The sequence below is a fragment of the Pan paniscus genome, chromosome 1 (genome assembly GCF_029289425.2).
Source record: "Pan paniscus chromosome 1, NHGRI_mPanPan1-v2.0_pri, whole genome shotgun sequence".
NCBI lineage: Eukaryota > Metazoa > Chordata > Mammalia > Primates > Hominidae > Pan > Pan paniscus.
The window spans coordinates 88,466,748-88,480,197 of record NC_073249.2 but is presented as its reverse complement, the minus strand read 5'-3'; the positions used below and the strand labels follow the sequence as shown (position 1 = coordinate 88,480,197).

The following is a 13,450-nucleotide window of genomic DNA, read 5'->3' as shown; positions in this document are numbered from 1 at the left end:
GTGTTGATGGGTCTTGGATAGGAGACCTGGCTTTTGCCCCATTTCCCGGGCTAACAGGATTTCATCCAACCAAGCTACTGGCCAAATTTTGAACTATTCAAACACCCTGGCTTTTGTAGATTTCCTTATAGGAAATGAAGGCGTAGTTCTGACCCCTGAAGAGATGCATGGCTACAAATGTAAAAGCTATAGTTTCAAAACTTCTCTATACAGTTAAAATAGCTGATCCAGTTTTCTTTCCTGAGACTAAGGCTCCCTCTCTCGGAGACTGCTGTTACATCTCTCCTTTCCACTGACAATACCACAAAAGAATAATATTCTTGATAAGATCCCCTTCCTGAGGAGCCAAAGAACAAGCTTTGTATACTCCCCACACACTGCCTATGGGGTAGCCCTCTCTGCAGCATTCATAGAGCTATTTAACACTATTTCTTTTTCTTTTCTTTCTTTCCTTTTTTTTTTTTTTTTTGAGACAGAATCTTGCTCTTGTTGCCCAGGCTGGAGTGCAGTGGCACCATCTCAGCTCACTGCAACCTCCGCCTCCCAGGTTCAAGTGATCCTCCTGCTTCAGCCCCCCTCCATAGCTGGGATTACAGGCACACACCAGCATGCCCTGCTAATTTTAGTATTTTTAGTAGAGACAGGGTTTCGCCATGTTGGCCAGGCTGGTCTGGAACTCCTGACGTCAGGTGATCCACCTGCCTTGGCCTCCCAAAGTCGTTGGATTACAGGCGTGAGCCACTGTGCCTGGCCTATAACACTATTTCTTAAAACAAAACAAAAAGACCAAAGAACAAGCTTTAAACAACCAAAATGACTGAAAAGACATCAGTATCTCTCACTAGTGGTGTGAATTAAATTTGTTTACGTGCATAACTAAGAATAAATGATGGTTATAATGGCACCAGTATAGGATATCTTGGCTATGTGCTTTAACAATATACGGGTTGACCATGAAGTCTGGAAATAGATACTATTATTTTATCATGTATTTAAATATATTAATAAACCATTAATATGTATTCATTAACTTTTCCACATTTCTTGGCAATCTTGTAAATATAGTACAACTATCAGTAAAGAGAGATTAGGGGGCTGGGCACGGTGGCTCACGCCTGTAATCCCAGCTCTTTGGGAGGCTGAGGCAGCGGATCACTTGAGGTCAGGAGTTCAAGACCAGCCTGGGCAGCATGGTGAAACCCCGTCTCTACTAAAAATACAAAAATTAGCCAGCTGTGGTGGCACAGGCCTGTAGTCCCAGCTGCTCGGGAGGCTGAGGCACGAGAATCGCTTGAACCCCGGAGGTGGAGCTTGCAGTGAGCCGAGATCTCACCACTGCACTCCAGCCTGGGCGACAGAGCAAGACTCCATCTCAAAAAAAAAAAAAGAAGATTAGGGACAGTACATGAGAAATAGAATAAGTTCTCTGTCAGACACAGATATTAACCGGGAGTAAAAGGATTTTTCCTCAAGGTAGGTGCTAAGGAGAGTAACAGATTACTAGATAATTTCAGTGTTGCTCATATAAACAATAGCCAAAAAGAGATAATTCACATATTGTATAGAACTATTAGGATGAACGTATCCATTATAACAAAAATACAAACTCTTCCTAAATACCAAAGATATGTTTAAGGCTGGGGGGATGGCGGGACAGGGGAGGAGGAAGCAAGTGAAACAGACCACATGGTTAAAGACTTATATATATAAAACAAAATTTGTAAGGCAGATCTGTGGCCACACATACTGATAATATCAATAGATATGGGGCCGGGCGTGGTGGCTCACTCCTGTAATCCTAGCACTTTGGGAGGCTGAGGCAGGTGGATCACAAGGTCAGGAGTTCGTGACCAGTCTGGCTAATATGGTGAAACCTCGTCTGTACTAAAAATACAAAAATTAGCCAGGCATGGTGGTAGGTGCCTGTAGTCCCAGCTACTCGGGAGGCTGAGGCAGGAGAATTACTTGAATCCGGGAGGTGGAGGTTGCAGTCAGCCGAGATCGTGCCGCTTTAGTCCAGCCTGGGCGACAGAGCGAGACTCCGTATCAAAAAGAAAGAAAGAAAGGGTTTAAATAAAGAAAGAGAGAAAGAATAGGTTTCCCTACCTATTAAAAGAAAATAGTTTTCACATTGACAAAGCAAAGTCCAACACTGTGCTATATAAAAGAGCTACATCTAAGAAGAGTTTCAGGAAGCCTAAATAAATGACTAAGAGATGTACCAGAATTTATTCCTAAATGTAAGCGGGGTTGCAGTTGTAATTATCCATCAAAGTAGAATTCTGACTAAAAAGCATTACTTTTAATGAGAAAAGAGAAAGAAATTTTAGCCACAATTTTTATAAAGATAATGACATTTTATACAAGGAGAAATAGAAGCACACTATAATAGGAGGACTAACAAATCCCTCAGATCTAGAAAGGTCAAGTGAACAATAAGTTAGGATACAGAAGACCTAAACAACATAATAAATATATTTAAGTAGATTTAATAATATTAAACTCTGAACCTTAATAATAGAGAATAAACTTTTTAAAAAAATGCGTAAAGGGCTGGGCGTGGTGGCTCATGCCTGTAATTCCAGCACTTTGGGAGGCCGAAGCGGGTGGATCATGAGGTCAGGAGTTTGAGACCAGCCTGGCCAACATGGTGAAACCCCATCTCTACTAAAAATACACAAAATTAGCTGAAGATGGTGGTGGGCGCCTGTAATCCCAGCTGCTCGGGAGGCTGAGGCAGAATTGCTTGAACCCAGGAGGAGAGGTTGCAGTGAGCCGAAATCGTGCCACTGGACTCCAGCTTGGGCGACAGTGAGACTCCATATCAAAAAAAAAAAAAAAAGAAAAAAGAAAAAAATAAAAAAATGCATAAAGCATTCACAAAAATGTGGCACATTCACATCCTAAGCTACAAAGAAAATCTCAGTATATCCAAAGTGAAGAAACAATAATTCAAATAGTATTCTCTGACCAAAATGTAATACAATTAGACAAATCAAACAATAAAACAAAAAGGCCTCTTCCAAAGGGAATTTTATTTGCACACACCCACACTCACTCTCCCATACATTTCCCCAAAGGGAAATTTCAGAACGTGTTAAACCACTCCTGGGTCAAGGGGGAAATGCAAAATAAATTGCAGGGGTTTGTTTTTGTTTTTCTGACAATGCAAGGCAAAGCCTTTATTCATTTTAATGTTGCACAAGTGTAAGGACCATATAATCTGAGTTTATTTAGGTAACAATAAAAGATAGAAAATATCATTACAGAAATTTAAAAATTGACTATATAATAAATGATTAGGAAAACTAAAAATAGAACAGGACAATGTTCAAATAGATAATAAAATTAACAAATGGGGCCAAAAGATCAACACATATCCTGCATCATCTTTCATGTAGTGTCTCAGCTTTCTTTTTCCCAAACTTAAAGGCAGATTAATTCAAATTAGCCCTATTAAGAATATTAGTTTGCCAGGTGCGGTGGCTCAAGCCTGTACCCAGCCTAAAAAATATTTTCTAATTTCAAAGACATGTAGGCCGGGCGTGGTGACTCATACATGTAATCCCAGCACTTTGGAAGGCCAAGGGGGGCGGGTCACCTGAGGTCAGGAGTTCGAGATCAGTCTGGCCAACATGGTGAAACCCCGTCTCTACTAAAAATACAAAAATTAGCCCACCACCACAGTGGGCCCTGTAATCCCAGTTACTTGGAAGGCTGAGGCAGGAGAATGGCTTGAGCCCGGGACGCAGAGGTTGCAGTGAGCCAAGATCTCACAACTGCACTCCAGCCTGGGCAACAGAGCGAGACTCTATAAAAAAAAAAAAAGGTCATATAGTAAATGTAAATGAATTAACTATTAATTCACACAACCTACTTAATGTAAATGAATTAACTATTAATTCACACAACCTACTTAAACAAGACTAAACAACTTTTAGGAACCAACTCCAGTTGATTTCACCACCTAACAGGAGCAAGACCTTAGGTGGGTCATTTTGTTTAAGGATGACTTGAAATTTTACAATGCCACTTTAGTCCCCACATATAAAAACTCCTCAATAATTTTTTCTTATCAACTAGAAGTTGGGGAAAATATAGTGAGAAATAAAATGATATGGCTTCTCACACATATGAAGGCCGAGATCATGCCTAAATTTCTAATCTGTCTTTGCCGTGAGAGATTCCTTAATCCACAACACTCTACTCAGATAGGACAGAGAATCCCAGGACACTACCCAGGCCACAGGATAAAAAACACTACCTGTCTTCTATCTGGCACCAACAGACTAATATCTAGCTATATACAGGATTGACTTTAAAGTTGATTAAGGAATATTTTAATTCATTCAAGAAAATAAAATTTAGAAATTATATGCTTAGTCTACACAAGTTTAACTTACTTTAGTTACTTAGTGAATTTTGAATTGGCTCCAATTAGTGGTCAGCAGAATACTTTGGTGTAGAAACCAAATAAATCAAGCTATTATTACCTTGATAGTACAAACAATGTTTGTAAAGTGCCAGTTTTATATTTAAGTAAACAAAACCTGCTTTGAAGTAGGGAGGCTGCATCTTTCAACTGCCTGTGCTAGTTAAGTGAATGTTTAATCCTGCTGGGCCAAGCTCACTAGAGAGTCACCCCTCACTTTAAAGCCAAGACTGCTGCTGTCACTGCTATGATAAGTCACAGCCAGCCAGCCTGCTGGCAAAAGGTGATACCACCAGCATTATAAATAAACAGGCCTGGTTGTGAGGTGGCTACACAGTTTTAAAGATGCTGTTAATGGCCGGGCGCGGTGGCTCACGCCTGTAATCCCAGCACTTTGGGGGGCTGAGGTGGGTGGATCACCTGAGGTCAGGAGTTTGAGACCAGCCTGACCAACATAGAGAAACCCAGTCTCTACTAAAAATACAAAAACTAGCTGGGTGTGGTGGCTCATTCTTGTAATCCCAGCTCCTCGGGAGGCTGAGGCAGGAGAATCGCTTGAACTCGGGAGGCGGAGGTTGCAGTGAGCGGAGATCGCGCCATTGCACTCCAGCCTGGGCAACAAGAGCGAAAGTCCGTCTCAAAAAAAAAAAAAAAAAAAAAAAAAAAGATATCTTCCACTGCAGCAAAGGCTACAACACATTCACCATAGGTAGCCTCTTTGTCCCCAATACAACTCAAGGCCCAATTTGCCTTCTTGACACAAGGTGTTTCAATGGTGTTGAAGAGAAATTCCCTTTCTTTGGAATCTTTTATGTAAGTGTCAATAAGGAGACTATACATTTCAGAATGTGTGTTTTCCATGGCAATTTGGAAGTCATAGAAACAGCGGGCTTCTGTAATCTGAACTTCTTGGCTAAATCGCTCCACCAAGTTTTCATTTACTATGCCATCACTTGCTGCAAAGAAAGCCAGAACACGGGATATAAAATCACTCTCCTCGGTCTCCTCGGTATAAGGAAGCCTCCGCCTTCTTATACATCTGCCAAATATCATGGTACTCGATGGGGAAGATGATAAAGTGGCGGGGTCTTCTCTCAGCAGTGGTTCATCCTCCACGCCAGGAGCAGCTATTTTAGTTTTCGGCTCCGCGGGTTCCTGGAAGATCCTCCTCGCGGCCTTGCTGGCCAGGACGCGAGTTCCTCTCAGGGTCGAGGGCGTGTTCTCCTTGTTGGCCAGACTGAGAACCTTCAGCAGCAAGAGCTGCTGTTGCTGCGGGTCAGCGATGGAAGTGATGCGGACGCGGACCGAGAGCATGGTGGTGGCGCGGGAGAAGTTTTTGAAAATAGCAATGAAAACCCCCAGAATTTATGGGAAACAGCAAAAACAGCTATGAGGGAAAGGTTTATAGCATTAAATACCTATATAAGTAAAAATAAATAACAATCCAACTCAAAATATTATACACAAAACCCAGGGTAAACCGAATGACACAAAAATAAGAAATTAGTAAAAATAAAGGCAGAAGTTAATGGGTTTGAAAACAACAACAATAACAATAATAATGGTAGCATTATACTAATTAAAGAATCCAAAACTGTTTCTTTGTAAAAATAATTTTGATAATTTCCTAGCTAAACTAGGAAAGCACAAATCCATGAAACTGGAAATAAAGTGACACAAAAGAGGAAATTTGAAAAATATTCTTGTAAAAATATTTTTAAATCTACATTAAATGGATTTTTTTAGAAAATCCAATTTAACAAAATTTGCCCTTATAGAGACAGCAAATTTAAACCGGCCAAGTAACATAAAATAATCATAGAAACTAGTTAAGGAGTTCCCCTACAAAACAAAGCAGGCCCAGATCGTTTTACAGATGATTCTACCAAACTTTAAAAAACAAATCTTTAATTTTTAAAACTATTTTAGACTATGACAAAAAAGGGAAAACCCCCAAAATCATCTTGCAAAGTAAGTATAACATTGATTTCCAAACCTCAATTTTAGAATCGTGACAAAGACTGTAACAAAAAAAACCATTATAGATCAATTTCACTTTTGTATTAATATTGATACATATATATAAAACATTAGCAAAGTGAATCCAACAGCATGTTAAAAAATATTTATCATGACCAACTGGATAATATTCCAAAAATGCAAGAACATATAATATTAGGAAATCTATTAATATAATCCACCATATTAATTGATCTAAGGTGGAAAAAATGTTTGATTATCCCCATAGATGCAAATTGATAAATTTTACATAATAACAAAAAAAAGTAAAAAGACTAATGGGAAAAGAAATTTATAAATTACATTACAAAGGAGTAATATATTTGATTCAGGAAAAACTTCTAAAAATAGGGAAGAAAAAGACTAATAGCTCTGTAAAAAACTGGGCTAGAAAATGGGGCCAGCCTGATCTGTCCTAAAAATTTATTTTAGGCCGGGTGTGGTGTTTCATGCCTGTAATCCCAGCACTTTGGGAGGCTGAGATGGGCGGATCACCTGAGGTCAGGAGTTCGAGACCAGCCTGGCCAACATGGGAAACCCTGTCTCTACTAAAAATACAAAAAGTAGCTGGGCATGGTGGCATATACCTGTAATCCCAGCTACTTGGGAGGCTGAGGCAGGAGAATTGCTTGAGCCTGGGAGGTGGAGTTTGCAGTGAGCCAAGATCGTGTCATTGCACTCCAGCTTGGGCAACAAGACTGAAACACTGTCAAAAAAAAAAAAAAAAAAAAAAAAAAAAGACGGAATAGTTTTGTCAGTACATGAAAATGTGAGGGGGCCAGGTGTGGTGGCTCACACCTGTAATCCCAGCACTTTGGGAGGCCGAGGCGGTCTGATCACGAGGTCAGGAGTTCAAGACCAGCCTGGCCAAGATGGTGAAACCCCGTCTCCACTAAAACTGCAAAAATTAGCCAGGTGCAGTGGCAGACGGCTGTAATCCCAGCTACTCGGGAGCCTGAGGCAGGAGAATCGCTTGAACGCAGGCGGCAGAGGTTGCAGTGAGCTGAGATCTCGCCACTGCCCTCCAGCCTGGGTGACAGAGTGAGACTCACTCTCAAAAAAAAAAAAAAAAAAAGAAAGAAAGAAAGTGTGAGGGACTCTTAGTGGTTGTCCAAGTTAGTTTGTATGTATACTCCTCAGTAAAAGAGGGTTGTTTTGTGTATGTGTGTGTGTGTGTTTGTTTTTTTGTTTGTTTTTTGAGACGGAGTCTCGCTCTATTGTCAGGCTGGAGTGCAGTGGCTCCATCTTGGCTCACTGCAACCTCCGTCTTCCGGGTTCAAGTGATTTTCCTGCCTCAGAGTCCCAAGCAGCTGGGACTACAGGTGCGCACCACCACGCCCAGCTAATTTTTGTATTTTTAGTAGAGACGGGGTTTCACCAGGTAGGCCAGGATGGTCTTGATCTCTTAACCTCGTGATCTGCCCGCCTCGGCCTCCCAAAGTGCTGGGCCTGGCCAAGTGTGATTTTTGTTTGTTTTTCATTACAAAAAGAAGGGGCCAGGCACGGTGGCTCACGCCTGTAATCCCAGCACTTTGGGAGGCCGAGGCGGATGGATCACCTGAAGTCAGGGGTTTGAGACCAGCCTGACCAACATGGAGAAACCTCGTCTCTACTAAAAATACAAAAATTAGCTGGGCATGGTGGCGCGCGCCTGTAATCCCAGCTACTCGGGAAGCTGAGGCAGGAGAATCACTTGAACCCGGAAGGCAGAAGTTGCAGTGAGCTCAGATCGAGCCACTGCACTCCAGACTGGGCCACAGAGCAAGACCATCTCAAAAAAAAAGAAAAAGAAAAAGGAAGCTGAGCTACAGATTAAACAAACATTTCATAGAGAAGGAAATACCATGGCCGGCCGCGGTGCTTATGCCTGTAATCCCAGCACTTCAGGAGGATCACTTGAGGTCAGAACTTCCAGACCAGCTGGGCAACATAAATGAGACCTCATCTCTACTAAAAATCAAGTGATTACCTTTAGGGAGAGAGAAGGAGTGATATGGAAGGTGTGGAGGTAGATGATAAACTTATTTAAATATGCCTTGTTTTATAGCGTTTATTTTGAAACCCAAGTATTTTACATAGTTATAAAACAAAATTAAATTTTAAAAAATTCTAAAATAAATAAATAAATTCTCTTCATTTTTACAACAAAAAGATTTTTAAAGAAGAGATAGTTGGCTATAATACAAAAGCTATATAAACAAGTTAATACCTCTGCTTCCTCTCAACTTGACACAGATCATATTGTTTTCTTTCTTGAGATTAAGTCTCCCTCTAGTGGAGACTAGTTTTACAACTAATCCCCAACACCCAGCACCACAAAGGAAAATATCCTTTGCCTATTTCCTCCTGCTGCTGTAAAATTGTGTATTTTAGGTATCAGAGTCTTGAGAAGGAGGACGTGGTAGAAGATACTGAGCAATGGGATAGTAAAGAGCTGGGGACAGAATTAAGTTTTATAAGGAATTAGAGATATGAGAAGCTCTAAGGGCCAAGATTTGGGTTATTCAACTCAGAATGGGCAAGGAACCTCAGCTTCATGATGGTAAAAAATTCCACCACCTCTGCCCAGAAAAAGGTGATTCACATCCTGATATCACTGTGTACTCAGGGAAATAGCTCCCCACAAGGCATTGCATTAGGGAGAAACTATGGTGAGGAACAGCGATGAGCAGGACATGAAGAGTGATGGTCCTAAGCCAGATATGATGTCATGAGGGTGAACTCCAGGACCTCCTGTCCTTCAGGACGATCCCACAGTCTCACTAACCACTGAGGCCAGATGCAGAAAAGCTTTGCCTTCCCAGAGACTGATCAGGGGAAAAGGTACTGGCACAGCCTCTTCAGTTCCTGGCAGGGACGGGCAGAGACTAGCCCACATTGAAAGTGGCCCCCTGGGGGATTATGGGAGGATCCTTGTGTCCTGGGCTACCCTAGGTCTCATCTGATCTTGCACAGTGAAAGCTACTCATAGAAGAACTCCCTTAGCAGGGAAGCCGTTAGAGTGAAATCTTTCCTAACATTGACTCTGGTTTGTGGAAGTATATGACATTTTTCTCCATTCTCTGTAGCACTGTGGTCTTACCCTCCGAAGAGAATGTTTGTTGGTTGCCACCTCAGCATGTATCTTCCACCCCCTTTACAATTTTTGATAAGAACACAAAAAGAAATGAAGACTAAAAATGGCCCAGTTTCCTAAGATTGTTTTCTGATCCTATAAAATCTAATTCCTTAATGCAGCTCTGTGGTCCTGCTCTTTTGCATACCTAGCTTGAGAATGCTGTCTAGGAAGGGACTCATTTGAAGAATTATTATTTCTGCCAATTCCCACATCTTTCTTTCTCTTGCCTTCACTTCCTCCTTTAAGAGGTGAATTTTCAGACACATTAAAATTCTGGAGGAAAAAAGTGGGCTAATTAGGTGGGTGACCCTTCCTGGATGCAAAATGTAGCATAATTCTCTAGGAATCCATCAACAAAGAAGATAGGCCATTGAGGAAGATATCTCTCTCCCCAAACGTATTGGTTGCTAAAGGCCAGCCCCCAGACCATGATTCCTAAAGTAACAAAAGGTAATGTGAAAAATAATGGAATGTTATTTAGACTTGAAAAGGCAGGAAATTCTGACACATGCCAGAACATGGATGAAACTTGAGGACATTATGCTCAGTGAAATAAGCTAGTCATGAAAGGACAAATGCTGTATGATTCCACTGATATCAGGTACTTTGAGTAGCCAAATCATAGAACAGAAATTAGAAGAGTGGCTGCCAGGAGCTGAGGGGAGGGGTGATCGGGAGTTATTGCTTAATGAGTACAGAATTACAGTTTTGCAAAATGAAAAGAGTTCTGGAAATGGATAATGGTGATGGTTGCAAAACAATATGAATGTATTTAATACCACTGAGCTGTACACTCACAAATGGTTAGGATGATAAATTTTATGTTATATAATGTTACCACAATAAAAAAAATTGGGAAAAAAAGCAATATGATACTTACTGAGGACTGCCAAGGAGTAATGAAAGGAGATACCAGTGGCTGATGCCAGGATGAGATCTTGTGTCCCTCTCTTTTTTTTTTTGAGACAGAGTTTTGCTCTGTTGCCCAGGCTGGAGTGCAGTGCCATGATCTCAGGTCACTGCAACCTCTGCCTCCTGGGTTCAAGCAATTCTCATGCCTCAACCTCCCGAGTAGCTGAGATTACAGGTGTGCACCACCACGCCCAGCTAATTTTTGTATTTTAGTAGAGATGGGGTTTCACCATGTTGGCCAGGCTGGTCTTGAACTCCTGACCTCAAGTGATCTGCCCGCCTCGACCTCCCAAAGTACTCTAAATTTTACCCTCTCCCTTGTCTTTTGTCAGAAATCTTGCACAGAGTAATTTCCTAAAAAGTCTAGATCAAATTAAAAAACTAAAAAAAGAAGCTGGACTACAGTCTATCTAGATCAGCGTTAGTAGTCGCATCATCATTATAGAAGTGATTAAATTAAAATGTAACCAAAAAGGTTTTAACTTATTTTTGCAACAACCAAATGTAAAATTAGAATAATAATAGCACATTTTGCATATGAAAAAATTGAAGCTTAGGAAAGTTAAGTAACTTCTCCAAGAACACACAGTAAGTTGTAGAACCAGTTACCAAACTCAGGTAGTCTGGCAAACCCCCACACCAGCCTGTTCCCAAAAGCCCAGACCCCGAAATCTGAAATCTCTAGCCTTCATCTAATTTGATTGGTTAAACAAATTGAATAAATTTATTTCCTATGAGAATGCTCAGATGTTTAATTTCTTTTCTTTTTTTTGAGATGGAGTTTTGCTCTTGTTACCCAGGCTGGAGTGCAGCCTTGTTACCCAGGCTGGAGTACTCGGCTCACCGCAACCTCTGCCTCTCAGGTTCAAGCGATTCTCCTGCCTCAGCCTCCCTAGTAGCTGGGATTACAGGCATGTGCCACCACACCCAGCTAATTTTGTATTTTTAGCAGAGACGGGGTTTCTCCATGTTGGTCAGGCTGGTCTCAAACTCCCGACCTCATGTGATCCACCCGCCTCGGCTTCCCAAAATGCTGGGATTGCAGGCGTGAGCCACCGCGCCCGGCCTGTTTAATTTCCTAATGTTTACTGAGACTCTTCAAGAGTGGGAGAGGGATATAATATACAGCATTTCCTCAGTTTATTTAGCCACTGAATTTATTTTTTGTAAGCATCTCAAGGAACTGGAGCCCAAATTTTGCAAAACTGCACGTAATATGCAATGTTGCTTTTGTTTGCCTTTTCCAGCTACTGTAAGAGAATATTTAAATTATTTTATCTCACTTAGAAACATTTTTAAATTGAGATATTGAGAACTTGATTTGCCCAAGGTCATAATCAGTTAATATTGGAATCAGAATTAGAATCTAGGTCTGGCCACAATTTCAGGTGTCTTCTTTTAAAGTTATTTATTTTTAAACACTTTTTTTTTTTGATGCAGGATCTCACTCTGTCACCCAGGCTGGAGTGCAGTGGCAAGATCGAAGCTCATTATAGCCTCGACCTCCCCAGGCTCAGGTGATCCTCCAATCTCAGCCTCCCGAGCAGCTAGGCCCACAGGCTTGCACCACCATGCCCAGCTAATTTTTGTATTTTTTATAGAGACAGGGTTTCACCATGTTGCCCAGGCTTGTCTCGAACTCCTGGGCTCAAGTGATCTGCTTGACTCGGCCTCCCAAAGTGCTGGGATTACAGGCATGAGCCACCACTCCCAGCCTAAAGTTATTTTTTTAATTAGAGAAGGAATACTAGCAGATTTCATTCTAGCAAATCAAACAATACCAAGCAGTTACCTAGGTGAACTAAGTAAACCCTATATCACTAAGTCTTGGTTATCTATTTCTGTATAACCACTTCGAAATTTAATGGCTGTGGCAGGTTGTATTTTTCTTTTCTTTCTTTTTTTTTTAGAGGGAGTTTCCCTCCTGTTGCCCAGGCTGGAGTGCAGTGGTGCAATCTCGGCTCACTGCAACCTCCACCTCCTGGGTTCAGGCGATTCTCCTGCCTCAGCCTCCCAAGTAGCTGGGAGCCACGTTAGCTGCGCCACCACACCCAGCTAATTTTGTATTTTTAGTAGAGATGGGGTTTCTCCATGTTGGTCAGGCTGGTCTTGAACTCCCGACCTCAGGTGATCCGCCTGCCTCGGCCTCCCAAAGTGCTGGGATTACAGGCGTGAGCCACGGCGCCCAGCCAGGTTGTACTTTTCAAGAGAGTTGTAACAAGATATTCCACACCACATGCTCTTCTTTAGTGTGACACTCCTCCCATTAAGAGGTGGAGTCTGTATTCCTTCCTCTTGAACTTGGGTGGGCCTGTAGGTAAGGTGGAAGTGATGCAAGGTCAAAAAAGGTTATACATCTTCCACTTGATTGTCTTAGGAGTCACTCAGAATCCAGCCACCTTGGATATGAGGAAGCAGAGCAACCTCATGGAGAAACCACGTAGGTGTTCCTGCTGACAATCCTAGCCGAGATCCCAGTCAACAGCCAGCATAACCTCAGACATATGTTGAAGTAAATTAAAATGGAGACCAGGCCTGAAGAATCTCTGAGCAGACAAAACCAGTTAGGCCTCATAAGTGACCTCAACCTTGATTTACAAACACAAGGGAAACTTATGTTGAGCCATTTCTTGTAAATGCCTGTATTAAAGAAAAACAAAACTTAAGCTCAACCAATTGGAAGTAGCCAAAAACTTATATAACTAGGGACTTTCCAAGAAGGTGAATGAATGAATAAGGCAACTGTAAAATTGCAATCAATCAAATTCTTTATTTTGCTCCACATTTACCCCATAAATACTTGCCCCTGATGATTTGACATGAGAAAATTAAACTTCTTTTGGTTTGGTATTTCCCAATTCATTAATTGCTTCCTATTCAAATGAACTCTATTTTTTTTTTTGAGATGGAGTCTCGCACTGTCACCCGGGCTGGAGTGCAATGGTGCGATCTCGGCTCACTGCAACCTC

At 41.5% G+C, this 13,450-nt stretch overlaps 1 pseudogene; it reads right to left on the bottom strand.

Moving 5' to 3' along the window:
- Nucleotides 1–860: 860 nt before the first annotated feature.
- LOC129397771 (ribonucleoside-diphosphate reductase subunit M2-like) lies at nucleotides 861–11,021 on the bottom strand (annotated as a pseudogene).
- Between the last annotated feature and the right edge of the window lie 2,429 nt (nucleotides 11,022–13,450).